We start from the raw sequence: 12,126 nt of genomic DNA, 5'->3' as shown, positions 1-12,126 counted from the left end.
AAAGAAAGGTTCAGATAGAGAAGGCCTTTCAAATCTTAGATCCCATCCTTCCTGAATACCAACCTAACAGGTTTCCAATCAAAATATAATCTATTTATCTTAATTCAAAGTCACTTATTTCAAATTATCTGATACTCCTAACTTTTTGAGCAGAGAAAAGCTCTGCTCTCTTTATTAAAGTTGCCTAATTCAAACTTTTTTCAAGCAAAGAACTTGGAATTAAGTGGAGTGGATTGAATATAGCTCTTTCTTAAATGGGTACCATCTCCTAGACTCAAACACCAAGCATTCCATTTCAACTGTTAACGATCCTCAATGTAAAGAGCTACTTGATGTCTGTCCTAAATTTTCCCTTCATAATCCTGATCCCTCTTGTCCTGCTATCTTGGTGTGTTTAAGATTGATATTTAATGGAATTATAATTGATTCACTTAACATTTCTTACAATGCTAGATTTCCTTTCTTGTATTCTCTTTTGGGCATTGTCCTTAAAAAAGATACATCGTACCCTGAAGGAAACAACAGGGATACAACTCTAATTCAGGCTTCCACAAATATTGAACTGCAACCAACCACCAACACCATTCTTATTTTCACTTCAAGACAGTGTCCTACTGAGATGTTTGTTGTTCCAGCACCAAAAGTACAATATGATGCTATTGGCTCAATCTCTGAAAAATTGGCACAAGGAGTGCTGCCCATAAACTGATCAAGCATTGATTTAGTTTCACAAAACAAAGCCTGCTTTTTCCCCTAAACTTAAGCAACAGTTTGTAATAATATCGTACTTTCAATCCCATCAGGTATCTATTTTCAAATCAGCAGAAAGATCTCTAGCAATTGTACCAGCAAGTGTGACACCAGCACAAGAGGTTAGTAATGTGGGCGCCTTGTAGTCAGATTTTTCTGCCCAAGAGAAAGCATTCAGTACCTTCCCCCAAAAACTGTGGACAAGCCACAAATCCACCTTTGTGGCTTTGTACATTGGTACACCAACATGCGTTGCCCAACAATTTCCTCATTTAAACTGAACTTCCGAATGTCCTCTTAAATACCAAAAAAACGAATAGAGAAGGTCATGAATACTTGCCAAAACGAGCTTATGCACACAGATGGATCCTGTTGTGTCTCCTTCATAGCACAATAAGGTGCAGCTGCTAAACAAAGGATCATGTTACAGCTTACAAACTCAGATCTGAAAACTTAACACACCAAGGGCAAACATTTTAAAAACTGATTTCTAGTCATCAACAATCATGTAAAACTTTGAGTCAGTAGAAATTTTCTTTACTATATATATCCTACTAACATCTGCAGCCACGCTTAAGTAGTACTTACATTTTCAGCTTTTCAATTGCACATTGCTGTGTAGAGGTTCCAAAAAGTCCTGGTCTAGATATAGTTACTACAGTATAAAAATTCTTATTTATTCACTGTAGACATCAACAGAAAACATTTTAAAATTGATTTCTTGTCACTGACAACAAGATCACACTTTAACCTTCATGTCAGTGACAGGAAACCAATTTTAAAATGTTTCTGTTGATGTTGGTTATGTCAAAAACTCAAGTTTTATACATCAGTGCGAGCCAAAATTGTGGACACCAGCAGAAAGCTGTGCAAAAATGGAAAGAAAAGTGACAATTTTGTGAAAACCTAATGTGGTAAACCACTACAACAATTATCATGGTTTGAGGAAAATATGATGGTTTGCAAACCAAGTGTACTAACTTCAACCTAGCAATGATACCCATTCTTCTTAAAAATTATTTTCTCCCCTTTTCTCAACTGGGCCTCCCCATCCTCTGCACTGTCTACAATTCACAGTACATGTAATCTGCTCCCAGTTGCCTATAAATGCCAATCAGAAAACCAACTGCTCTCTCCCTCAGATTCTCTTCAGTTCTGGGAAAGTGCCTGGCCTTCTTGGTGCTCCTCCAAAGTGACCCAGCTGAAACTATGAACTCAGCAGTACAAAGGTACCTTCTCCACTCCAGGGTGCTGTACAGTGGTGTTCCAATCTGCTGTCCCACCTCCTAAGACAATTCTACTTAGAAATGACATTTAATATATAGATAAGCTGCCAAAATGACTGTACTTACCTTCAAGTCACCATGTGTTTACCATAGTTAGAATGATTCTTTTTTTCTTTTTTGAACCCGGGTTAACCTGGGATCCAATCTCCAATTCCCTGCGCCATGGATTCATTCAGGTCCTTCAATGAGGCTAGAGAGTGTATTTCTTCAGGATCTGGTGGATATGTTACAGGTTGCCAGCTTTCATTGCTCCTGAGTGACATTTGATTCTGCAGACTGACCTCGAAAACTTTATACTATTAACTTAGACATGTTGCTGATGAAAAACATCTTTAGGGAATGACAAACACAATCAACAAGTAAAGCTCCTCCGATAGCAAAGTGGGTGAAGGTACCACACAGGGCAGATCAGAAGCTCCTAAGTTCAATTTTTCGTCTGTGCTGAGGTAGCTGATCCAATCTAAGACAATAGCTGCACCACTACAATTGACCTCCTACTCACTCCCAGGCCTAGGTATGTTCATTCCTCTAAATATCCAGGTGAAATTGCAATGTTATAGCTCTCCTGCTTTACCCTCAGGAAACTTCTTCCACTAACCCTGGTGCCAATGTAAACTGCAAGGCCAGTCACTATTCAGTTACTCACTGTTGGTCAGAATCACCATCAACAGGTTTTCCAATTGTTCCTCTCTAAAGTAATCATTTCAAGTTATTACATCTGTGTTCCAACTGATGTGTATATATATGCATTTACCAGTAATATTTAGTATCATTATATTTTTGAAATATTTATATTACTTATTCAGCAGAAAATATCAAAGTTGAGTGGACATAATATATTAATAAAAGTTACAGAATGTAAGCCACAAAATCAGTTAAAATTCAGAGATAGAGATAAGGATAACACTATGAAATTAAGAGAAGTAGAAAGAAAGAAAGAATGAAAAGAGTGCGAGACAAACAGAGGAAGTGTGCAATGTCAGGGGAGATCAATTGGCACTATTGGTATAAGTGGAGAACTGATTTCTACTGCGACCCCCAACATAAAAAAGTACACTTGTAAAATTGACACGCCATTAAAGACTATTCCACAAAGAAACAGGCAATTGCATTCAACTATCAGTTAGTTCTTGAAAACAAAATATTGAAGCCTTTGATGTCTACTGTATTTGGACCATCATTATGCCTTATATCGGCAAAGAATACATTTTCACAACAAAGACCATAATGACAGCAGTGAAAGGGTATTACTGAACATACATGTAGCAATCATGCTCAAAAATTATCCACAATGCTAACCGGTGCCAACTGAAAGTATAACAAATAAATTTAGGTGATGAATGTGGGGGCATCAGTGAGGAAAAGGTAGCAGATGGTGTGACTGACATCATGGACCCAAACCCGAGCCATTTATTCTTAGGTAATTAATTCAATCTTAAATGATAAGGTTCCCCAAGGATTTTTTTTAAAGGTGTGATAAGTGTACAATTAGAACAGAAACCTATTCTAGGGATAAAGTCTGCCTCTTTCTACAACTGTCATTTCTAACTAATACAGACCCTAGAAACACTGTTTGCTTAAGCAAGGACGAGGACAAATCCCTAAAGAGTCTACCTCATGGTCATTCCAGAACAGAGAAGGAAACAGCCTGAAATTTTGAAAAGGTTTTGAATTTTGTATCTGCATTTCAGTATGTTGAGTGACCCAGATTATTTCATCACATGCTATCCATGTTAACATATTTTATTAATAAGTCAAAACTGACTCAATGTAGGATACACTGAATATTCTCTTTGAATGTTTTTTCCTTGGTATAATCCATTCAACTTTCAGCAATGGTAAGTTTTTTAGAAAAAGCTTTCCACAGGAAAAAATTGTAGTGCAATTATTTTCAACCCAAGGACATGAACTATGAACAGGAAAGTCAACAAACGCGGTGGGGAAATGCAGTCACCTAGAATACACAATGCAGACAGAACTTGAGCTATCGGTTTGGGACACACTGAGCAGCACAAGATCCAAACCAACCTTCAACATTAGTCTACTCCAACTGGGTTTAACTTTTCCTTGCATCATTTCTTAATAACAAACGATGCCTGCTTGGCACTGGGACCTCAGGATTTGCAACTCGACCTGAAGGAAGAGACCACAATTTGAATCCTTCAAATTTGGTTCATCTGAAACCTTTTGGCACAATACAGTAAGCGACTGGCTAGTACATCATGACATCTTAAAGTGTCTCAAGTGATATTTTCAATCAAGCTCAAACATACAGTTTTGACCACATTAGAACATTGGTAGTTAGCACAATTGACAGGTATAACAAGGAAACATCATCAGTGTTCACTATAGATTCTTTTCACATGCTCCATAATTTGAACCTCCATCTCCATGTCCATGTACAAAAAATAAATCTTAGATTCCCTCTATTTAAGGTATTTTCATTTCTTTGACTTTTTTGGTCATTTTTGGCCTCATCACCATCCCAGCCACCAAGACAAGAGCACTTGTTGCCTGACCAATGCTGCTATGAAACTAGCTATTTGAAGATAAAGAAGAACAACCCTCAAAACTTTTTTTTCAGGAAGCATCTGATGTGGCTTATCCCCACAAATGAGATGGGGAGTTCACCATGAGGAGAATGACTGGCATGATTCTGTCACACAACTACACGATATAGTATGATAGGGATCCAGCCAATTATTTCAAATTTTTGTTTGGTAAGAATCCTGGCCTTGTGTTCAATATAAATAATTTCTACCAAAACATCCAACTGTGACAATCAACAAAAAAACTAAATATGCAGTGATTAAGATGGTGCTGCAAAATACTAGCAAATCCATTACAGTCCCTAGAAACACAATCTTTTCTTCTTTCCTTCCTCTCTCCACATCACAGACCAAACACTTACAATCCATAATTTAAGATCAAATTAGTGAGCATTTAGATAAGCGAAGGATAATCAAAGGAACCAATGGGTTTTTTTTGAAGGTTGACATGGTCGACAAATTTTAGAGGTTTTTTTTCATTAAAAGTGAGCAATTCGATAAAGGTGTAGTTGGAAGGATTTTCAGAAGGTGCTCAATAAAGTGTCTTGTTACAAAAATTCAGGTGTTTGCTAAAAGAGGAATATACCAGCATGGATTGAATGCTGGTTGACAAACAGGAAAAAGGTGGCTAATTATGACAAATGGGTGCATATAAATAAATATATGATTAATGGGTGCTGCTCAGACAGGAGAAGGGCTGGAAAGGATGTATTCCAAGGCTCAGTGCTAAGGCCAATTTTGTTCTTTTACTTATATTATATTAAGGGGTGAACTTGGACAAAAGAGGCACAACATTAAAATTTATAAATGATGAGAAAAAAGTGGGTTGAGAAACAACAAGGAGGCCCTGGAAAGACTTCAGAAGAACATGGGTTAGCGGAATGGGCAGACAGGCCGCAAATGCAAGTTAATGTGGAGACGTGTGAGGTGATGCATTTTGGGAAGACATACAAGGAATGGAAGGATGCTGAAGGGTGTGGAGGAAGAGACACCGAGAGATGAAAATATCTAATTCCTTTAAAGTGCAAGTACAGGTAGATAAAGACAAAAAGGTCAATAGCATTATGGGTATTATAAATAAGGACACAGAGTATAAGAGCAAAAAGGTTATGATAAATTTGTACAAAGCAATTGTTTGGCCACAGTTAAGAGTACTGTGAGCAGTTCTGGGTGCACACAAAACCCACAGAAATCATACAGCATAGATACACCAGATGACACTATGGATGAGATACTGACACCATTTCCACTGATGCGAAGTAGATTAAGATTTTATAGAGATGTTAAAAATTATAAAGGGTTGGAATTAATAGGGATTAACAAGTTCATCTCGTTCACAAGACCCATCTACTGTTCCCTTGACCCCATTCCCATTTAAAATGACCACCCAACTTCCCTTCCTGGCCACCATGCCAGTTGACATTATAAATGGTTCCCTCTCCTCAGGTGCTATCACCCTCCCTGTCAAAACTGCCCTCTTCAAAAACCAACCCTCAACCGTTCAGTCCTGCCCCATCTCTATTCTCCCTTTCCTTTCTGAAGTCCTTAAATGTGCTGTTGCCTCCCAAACCTGTGACCATCTTTCCCCGGAACTCCCTGCTTGAATCACCAATCAAGATTCTGTCTCTGCTACAGCAGTGAAACAACACTTACTAAAGTCACAAATGATATCCCGTGACTATTCCATGGTACATTATCTCTCATCGACTTCTCTGCAGCCTTTGAAACATCAGACCACACCATACACCTCCAATGCTTTTCCTCCATTGTCCAGTGGAACTGGTTCCAATCTTATCCATCCAATCATGGCCAGAGCATCTCCAATAATGGCTTCTCATCCCACCCTTGCACAGTTACCTCCAGTGTATACCCAGGATCTATCTTTGGCCCCCTCCTCTTTCTTATCTACGTGCTGTCCCTTGGCAACATCATCCTCAGATATGGGGTCAGCTTCCACATGTATGCTGACAACTTACAGTCCGACGTCTCCGCCACCTCTTTCGCCCCCTCTGCTGCCTCTGTGCTGTCAGACTGTTTGTCTGACATCCAGTTTTGGATGAGCCACAATATGCTCCAGCTAAAAATTGGGGAGACCAAACCCATTGTCTTCGGCCCCGACTACAATCTCTACCCGTGCTGCCAATTCTATCCTACTCCCCGGCCAGTCTCAATGTTCGCAACCTTGGTATCCTACTCACCTCCAAGCTGAGTTTCCGACTCCGTATTCTCTCTATCGCAAAGACCGCCTCCTTCCACCTCTGTAACATCGCCTACCTGCTACTTAAAAACCTCATCTATGCTTTTGTGACAAGACTCCACTATTCCAATGTTCTCCTGGCCAAACCTCCCATCCTCCACTCCTTGTAAACTTCAGTTCATTCAAAACTCTGCTGCCAATCTCTCCTATCCAGCTCATCCATCTCCCCTGTCCGACAAGACCTACATACCCTCTTCCCTTTGCCAGCCATGCCGTCCGAATGCCTAGGACCCACGCTTTGGAATTTCCTCCCTAAACCTCTCCATCCCCTTATCCTTCTTTAAGACCCTGCTTAAAACCTACCACTTTGACCAAGCTTTTCATCACCCCTCCTACTATCTCCTCCTTCGGTCCTTTTGCTCCTTACAAAGCACCTTGGGTTATTTTTTCTATGTCAAAGGCACTGTATAAATATGTTGTTGTTGCTATTGTGCATAACCAATCATTTTAAATTGACATTTAGATATTTATTTTGAGTTTTGATTCCCTAAGAGAAAGTGAAATGTGAAACTCCAGATTTAATTGCAGATAAAATAGACACACTTAATTTGATTAAGTAAACTACAATCTTATGTAAAAGAGTTTAACCCAGGAGACTACCAATATTCTGTAAACAATCTAAATTGAAGCAAAGCCAAATACAATTTTCTGCACTGTGTACAAGATAATATGAACTTGGTTTATATACTCTTTTTTCCAGCTGCTTGACTCTGCTACTCAGACCTAAAATTGATCAAAACTTGGGTTACTATGCGGTATTTGATGTTTTTTCATGCATAGGATTAATTCCCCCCTCCTCCCTCCTCCATTAAAACAAAATTTCCTGTCTCAGTGAATCAACTTCCACAGGCTCTGCAGAATTGCATATTAAGTTCAGGGACAACAATTGTCAAAATGTTAACAGTGATATAACTACTGTGGAAGAAAGAAAAAAAAGAATTAGAATTTATGTAGCACCTCAGAACATCTGAAAGCATTTCACAGCCGATGAATTATTTTCAAGTGTAGTTGCTGCTGTTTTGTGGACAAACGTGACAGCCAATTTTCATACAGCAAGGACCCAAAAACACCAAAAGAGATGTGACCAATTAATCTGTTTGTAGTGTTGGTTCTTTTACGTTCCCCAGACAGGTAAACGGAGTCTCAATTTAATGTCGCACCTGAAAAAAGCTCATCTAATAATTCACCACTTTCTCAATATTGCACTAGAATAGCAGCTTTAATTGTCCACTCAAGTTCTGAAGCGAATCCTGAACCCACAACCTTCTGACTTCGAAGCATGTCACCCGTTCACCAAGCTGACACTTACTTGGAAATAAAGATGGTGGAGCAACTAACATTTAACAATGTATTAAAACAGGTAAGAACTCCAGATTTGTTTTATGACTAAAATGTGTCAATTCATAGAAAATTCACAGTTGTATTTTAACTTTACATTAAGCAGCCTATCAACAATACGCACAAAATTTGTGGGATAAAAAACGGCAGAAGTATCCAACATGCAACTACCCTAACCCTAATGCAGCTTAGTACAAGATTATTTTACTACTGAAATCCTTCAGTGCTTAAAATAGTTGAGCAGATTTTTAGATTTCCACACAATTTTGAGAAATCTCAATGCAATCTTGGTTTTCAGTCAGCATCGTTAACCTCCCACCCTAAAAACTCCCCTTTCCGACACTAACAATTTCCACTATTTTCAGTAGGATTGGACTAACCAACTTTTATATGCATCTCTACACGAGACCTAACTACCCACAACATAGACTGATGGAAGGAAAAGACAATGAATGGTGCTTCAAAGGAGCAGCTGCATAATATTACAGCAGTTGTCACAGTTAACAGTGGTCAGAGGAGGAAGGTTGTGTTTTTCAATCAATGCAGATATTATTGTTTTGTAACAATGTAAATACACCATGAACAGCAGTAAGAATATGCCATCAATCTCAGTAACAAGAACGGTGTTTATAATGAACTTGGGTTATGAGGTTTTTCTTACTTATGGGATAAGCCAAGTACATCACTATCGTTTACAGTTTTAAAAATGTGTTATTGTAAGCTAGTGAGTCCGAATTACAAACTGCAACCAAAATCTAATACCATTAATCCATGATTTTTCCCATCTTAAACCCGATTGGTTAGTGCAGCTGTATGGGTCAGAAGAAGAACTCTAATAGCCTTAATAGGGAAACATCTGTATGAACATGTTATATTAGCTAATAGCAAAGCCAGCAATAAGTCTAGATTTCAGAACTGAAGCCAGAAACTGAACTTGCAAAAAAAAAGTTAGCGTTGGAGGCTTCGTGGAACTACGGTTCATACCTCGGCAAAAGGGATATGATTTGCGTGTGCAGAACTGGAGGGACGTTAATCGATCACTGAAGATGTCTGCAAAAGACACTGAACACTGATAATGGCACAAATCTACTTAGAGCCATGCAATTTTAAACTGATCAAATGTATCTCCCATACCTATGGCTGATCGATAGACCGTGTAAGCTGTACAAAGCAAGGAAACTTTATATAAATAATTTTCCATTAACTGTGAAGTGGAAGATAAATCATTTCCATCCAAAGCCCACCCACGCGGGGGGGGGGGGGGGGTAGTTAAATCGGCACTGTGTTCAATGGCAGGCTTTGATTTCAACGCAAGCTCATAAGCCTGAAGGAAAGGGCTGGACAGACACCAGGCTGCAGCTGTCAGTCCGCGCCGCTGCCTGAGCCTGATTCCATGCAAACTTCGCACCGATCCGGGCTCCCGTCACAAACCGGCTCGACAGGAACCTCGAAAGGGAGCGCTCCCTCCCCGTCAAGGGGGGGGGGGGGGGGGTGGGGAAGGAGGCGCGGGGTATCTCCGTTTCTCCTGCTACCACCTCCTCGAGACTGGACTGGGCTTGACCCGCACCGGCACCCCCTCTCCCCCGCAGACCGGCCTTTATGCTGCTGTCCAACAACCCGTGAAGCCCAGCAGAACGACGCGGAAGCCTGAGCCCGTAGGCCGGCGGTGTGAGGGGGAAGAGAGAGAAAAGGCCGGCGTGAACGACGTTTCTGGAAGGAGAGAGGAAAAAGAGAGAGAGAGAGAGAGAGCGGACTGACCTGCGCCGTGTCCCGGTTCATGCTGCACTGAGAAGCCAGGCACTGCTGACACGGACTCTCCCGTACATCCCCCCCGCCAATGCCAGTGCTGCTGCTGCCACCGGCGGCCGCGCACTCCTCGCTCCGACTCCTGCTGAGAGGAGGGGCCGCCGATTGGGAAACACGGGCACGCAACCGCCCCGCGCGCGCGCGCACACGCGGCAAAAACAACAACAATTCACACACTGCCTCGCGCGCATTACCCGGCACGTCACGGACCGCGCCCGCGCGCACTACCCCGGCGCGTCTCAGAACTCCCGCGCGCACTACCCGGCACGTCACGGACCGCCCGCGCGCCCGCGCGCACTACCCCTGCGCGTCTCAGAACTCCCGCGCGCACTACCCCGGCACGTCACGGAACTCGCGCGCGCACGGCCTGTTGTCCCGCAACAGGAAATTTTCGGTCTCCCTCCCGCCATTCGGGCTTCTTACTGCACAGTCCCAAAGTGCACCCTATACGCGCACCGCACCGCTTTGCAGCGCCATACCTGTCACTGTTTTCTTGCAGTCACAGCACCCTTCACCAGGCACAATGTCAGGCAGTCCTGTCCTGTGCACACCGCCTCACAACTGTCGCACCAACACTCTTGCAGTCCCACACATTGCAGAATCCACATCTCATCCTATGCATCAGTCTCGCATAGCAGAGCATACAGTCTCGTGTCGCCCTGCGAACATGAAGCTGTGCGCACAGTCTCCTGCAGCCCCATACATTTGACACAGCTCCATCGAAGATTCTGTGTAGACTTGCAGAACAGACCTGCATACAATTGCACGTCCAGGTACAGAGTTTCTCACAGCTCTGCACATATCAGCACTCAGTACTGCAATGGAGTGTCAGCCTAGATTTTGTGTGCTCAAGTCTGCTAAGTGGGACTCGAACCCACAACCTTCCAGCCACAGCCACAGCTGTCAGCAAAAAAAGCAGCCAGATAATTAAATATTTGGGATGTAAAGGGCTCTGTTGGACTGTTACTCTCATAGCAGTGCAAAGTCTTCTTGGCTGAGCATTGACAGAAACATAGCAGTATAACCCAGGAGTCAGGCCATCTGACACCAGTTTGAGTTGCTGGTCGGTATAGTATAACTCCAGCCCAGTTTGAAGCTACATTTTCCAAGTCGGACCTCTTGGAACTTTGAAAAGTTGTGAGAGAGCAGACACTCCTGCCTTTTCTTTCCCAACATTAAAAAGTTTCCACCCACAGAGTGCATCTCTACACCTGCTTCCAAATGTGCAGGTGAAAAATACCTTTGTTGCTAGTCTAGGTTCAACCCACATCAGGGCATTATATTCACAGATGCTGATAGTTGCAATATTATTGTCTGCAAAGGCTCCTGAGACCCTTGCTGGTGTGGGAATGTGATTTTCTTTGTGCAGATATCTTAATTAAATGGAACAATGATAACCTTATAACTGAGAGGCCCCAGAGAGCATGTTGATGGTAAGTGGACTTGTGGGAGCTTAAAAATGTTGGCCAAGTTTCAAGCCAGAGTGTGGCAGATGAATGTAGAAAGAATTATTTTACTGAAGAAATGTGAGGGAAAAAATGTTTGGAGGTTTGACTTCACTCGACAAGCACTATAAAGAATCTTGGGTTTTTATCAATATGAAATGAATATTTTTTAATTATGACTAATAATTATACCACTTTAGGAGAACAATTTAACAGCTGCATATAGTGACACCACTATTCCCGACCAGAATGGAGATGATTGGGTAATTCCCCCATGTTTGCTGTTTAAATAGACTCAGTTTGCTGTAAAATGGACCAATTGCTGTGAGTCCTGCCACAAGTCCTGCCCCGCCTCCAACTCATTGGCTGACACAGTCAACTGGCTGTCAACTGCAATTTAACTGGATCATGGTGCTTCAAAGTCGGGAGATAGATAAAGAGCAAAGACTTATCGTGGAAATTGTGGAAGATAATGGTTTAGTCTACATTGGCATTTTTGAGGGGATAGGAGACTGGTTACCCACAGTAAATGGACAATGTAATGCATTTTATGTGAAGCACTTTGAGATGTTTCAGAGAGATATGATAAGACATTATGTACTGTAAATACAAGTTCTTTCTTGAATGTAAATGGATCAAGTAATTCCACAATGCATTATTTTTGTATCTAAATTTGTGGAAGTTAAATGTGCTTT

At 41.5% G+C, this 12,126-nt stretch overlaps 1 protein-coding gene across 3 annotated transcripts in view; it reads right to left on the bottom strand.

Annotated features, from left to right (window-relative positions):
* Positions 1-10,178, bottom strand: part of ralgps2 (Ral GEF with PH domain and SH3 binding motif 2) — a 413,674-nt gene extending 403,496 nt beyond the window's left edge. The window contains exon 1 of one of the 3 annotated variants that reach the window (XM_067990774.1): positions 9,939-10,178. The gene's annotated coding sequence lies outside the window, so the exon portion shown is untranslated. The remainder of the gene's footprint in view (positions 1-9,938) is intronic. The other 2 variants (XM_067990772.1, XM_067990773.1) reach the window with 2 other exon arrangements.
* Between the last annotated feature and the right edge of the window lie 1,948 nt (positions 10,179-12,126).

Source organism: Heptranchias perlo, chromosome 9 (genome assembly GCF_035084215.1).
Source record: "Heptranchias perlo isolate sHepPer1 chromosome 9, sHepPer1.hap1, whole genome shotgun sequence".
NCBI classification, from domain to species: domain Eukaryota; kingdom Metazoa; phylum Chordata; class Chondrichthyes; order Hexanchiformes; family Hexanchidae; genus Heptranchias; species Heptranchias perlo.
Note: the sequence above shows the minus strand (reverse complement) of the source record. Positions and strands in the feature narration are given on the sequence as shown.